Here is a 3,316-nt window from a genome sequence, read left to right on the forward strand (position 1 = left end):
AAAACTGAAAAATTTAAATATTTTAATCGTTGTTGAATATTGTTTCTTAATTGATCAAACAATGCTTAATTGATGAAAGCTTTTTTTTTTTTTTACATCAATAAATTTGTTGAAATGAAATACATAACTTTTCTTTTATCCTTTTTTAATATTAACAAATTTTCGATGCTAAATCATTGTTTAAATTTATCTGTTTATTTATTGTTATGTAATTTAAATTTAATCAACAATAGGCAAATTATTTAGTTTAATTTTTTTTTTTTTTCGTTTCCTTTTAAAATTTATATAAATCATATACGTTTTGCACTTTTCTTGCACCATCTTTGTTTACAATAGAAAAAATGTATGACTCATATTCCCTTATCTGTGATTCTCTTCTTGTCATAAAATTTTTGTCGCCAGTTAAAATTTCTCTTTCATTTAAACAATCCGTTAATTTAACTTAATGTTCTAATTCCATAACATTTCTCTCCTATATTTTCCCATTTGAATTATTCGCAAATTTAATTTAATGTTATAATTTTTTTATTGCTAATTGTAGTAGAATTAGATTATAATTAATGTAAACTGGAAAACACATCCCATTCACTTATCATCTGTAATGAATAAATTGAATTGAAAATTTTAATTCCACTACATAAATTTGCTTAACTTTTATTTAGCACAATATTTACATCAGACATGTTTAAAATTTAAACAATTAAATTATCCCATAAAAAGAGTTACAAAATTATTTTAAGAAAAATTCATACTCCTAAGCACAATATCATATTAGAATGTTTAACACTCAATGATATCTAACATTGAGAGAGATGTTATCAGGACAATTTGAATATCATATCAAATTTTATCACATCAACGTTGTTTACAATAATTTTCAAAGATCATTTATTAATAATTTCATTTGGCATCTATAAATTTATATATCAAAGAAAAGAAAAAAAAGGTTTGATGTTGTTCAATACTCAATGATATATCGTTAAGATGTTATCAGGACATATTTGATTATAATTTTGTTATCATCTTTTCACCTTCACCAACAAACATCCTTTCATTCTTTTCAATTATTTCTATTTTGTATATATTATGAAATATCGCGATATATCTTATAATATTCTACTAGCAAGAATAATCACAATATTTCTCATACATTCATCATCCATTCATTCATTTTCATTTATTCATTCCTTTAATTCCAATTTTTTGTAAGGAATTCTACTATATCCCATTTAGGAAAGGTCGGAAAAATTATATTACAATAATTGGATGATGTTATCAGTCGAAATTAATCATCTTATCATGGACAAAAAGAAAAAAAAAAGGTGTAGCCAAAAGGAAATAGATGAAAGGTAGAGGAAGGAAGACAAGACGTAAACAAGAAGAGATGGGTGACAGGATATGCACAGCTGTTGGGTATATTACCCTTAAATCGTCAATCCACTGATCCATCTACTATCCATCTATCTATCTAGCTATCTATCTAATCTATCTAATCTATCCAATCTATCTACCTATTTCAGTATTCTCTTCCGTTAATAGCCATATTCTCTTCCTAATCTTTCTATTATTTATCATTGATAGAAATTTCAGAAAGAAAATCATTCTAATTTCAAAATGCTTTACTATTTTCTATTTTTTTTCTTTCAAAAATTATATTTTACTCTTTCCTCTATTTGCAAAATATGTGCAAAACTTCTTTTCTTTTTTTTCTTTTTATTCTTTTATTATCTATTTGATAATTATTCTTTCTTTTTTTTCTCTTTCTTTTCCTCTCTTCCTTTCCGTACCATTTTCATTTTTAATTAATCCATCAACTATTTAAATAAAATATGTTATTATTGTTTTAGTTATTGTAACAATTGGTCACATTACGGTTGCTTGCTTTTTCAAGGTGCCCTGCTTTCTACAATATCAATAATGATATATAGTTGTTAATTATCCCATTTCTCATTTCTTCCTTATTCTCCCCGTTTTCCCCGCTTTTTCCGCTCTCCCCGCTCTTCCTGCTCTCCCGCCCTATATATATCTTGATTTATTAAGCGTTATTTTGTATTAATTTATACCTATATATCGATGATAATTAGACTTCATAGGTGGTGAAACTGATATGATGATAATGAAATGGTGATAATGAAATTTATCCTTTTAAATTGATTTTGATTCAGTGTGTATAACTTCATATGATTGATGTATGGGAATGTATATGTCCTACCTCTGTATATATATATATATATATATATGTGTGTGTGTGTGTGTGTGTGTATGTATGTGTGTATGTGTGTCTGTGTGTGTTTATATATGTCTGTGATATTTGACAAATTAAAATTTATTTTCCGCACAATCACTTTCATTTGTCAACTTTTCTGCTGGTAAATTAATTTCAAATGATCGTTGGCCTCCTTTGTAATCAACAGGTTAGTTTGTCCATCAATTGTATACTTCCTTAACAATTAGTACCTCATCAATTCCATCTTATGTACTATTCTTCATTAACATTTTAAAACAACAATATTAGTAATAGTGATAATGATAATGATAATGATAATAATTATTAGAATTTTTTCCATTCATCATGGAATTCTATTTTGAAATTTTGGAATAATTGAGAGATCGATTTGATATTGTTATTATTGTTGGGTATTATTTTATGAGGATTTTGTTACTGAAAAAGTAATTCTTTCATGGATATTTATTTACATAATTATCTTTTTTTTTATTTATTTGCATATTTATTTGGATATTTATTTACATTCGACTTCTAACTCACTTTAGACCTTGATCTTATCATATTCTTAAACTTTCCACATTTAACACATTTCCGATCCGAGCATGCTCTACTTACTTGTCACATTTTGAACTTGTCACATCTATTTATCGAATCTTTTCCGATTATGCTTATTCACGTTTTATTCCATCTAACGTATTCATCGTTATTTTCCCTTTTATCATCCATGTATTTCCAAATTAAGTTAACCCTAAAACTTGTATCGTTACTATAGACTTACTCACGCATTTACATACATGCACTTTTTTTTCTTTTTAAACCTTCCTGGCACTAATTTAACTCCTTACTAACATAAATGGATTAACATTGTTATCTGTATTCGTTCATCTTTGATACAGTATTTAATAATTTTCAAATAAATGCCAAATTTAAATAAATATCTGGAAATAACATATGCTTGAATTATATGAAATTAGTTTATTCTTTTTGACATCTATTTAAAAAAGAAAAAAAAGAAATTTATCAAATTTTGTAAACTCCAAGGTTCTTCCTGGTACAATATATCCCAGATGTTTTCTCTTTCATTTTTTT

The sequence above is a fragment of the Loa loa genome (genome assembly GCF_000183805.2).
Source record: "Loa loa unplaced genomic scaffold supercont3.238, whole genome shotgun sequence".
In the NCBI taxonomy this organism is placed as follows: domain Eukaryota; kingdom Metazoa; phylum Nematoda; class Chromadorea; order Rhabditida; family Onchocercidae; genus Loa; species Loa loa.